A 338-nucleotide genomic window follows, 5' to 3' on the forward strand; every position below is an offset into this window, starting at 1 on the left:
AAATATATTTTTTTAAAAAAAAATTTTCTCAGATCACAAAGCATTAAACTAGAAATTGACAACAATAAAAATGTCCAAAAACATTCAAACACATGGAGGCTAAAAAGCATGTTATTAAACAATGAAGCAATTAACAATGAGATCAAGGAAAAAATAAAAATTAAAAACATTGCCCTAACTGGTTTGGCTCAGTGGATAGAGCGTCGGCCTGTAGACTGAAGGGTCCCAGGTTTGATTCCGGTCAAGAGTATGTACCTTGGTTTCGGGCACATCCCCAGTAGGGAGTGTGCAGGAGGCTGCTGATCGATGTTTCTCTCTCATTGATGTTTCTAACTCTA

Source organism: Myotis brandtii, unplaced genomic scaffold (assembly GCF_000412655.1).
Source record: "Myotis brandtii unplaced genomic scaffold, ASM41265v1 scaffold394, whole genome shotgun sequence".
Lineage (NCBI taxonomy): Eukaryota > Metazoa > Chordata > Mammalia > Chiroptera > Vespertilionidae > Myotis > Myotis brandtii.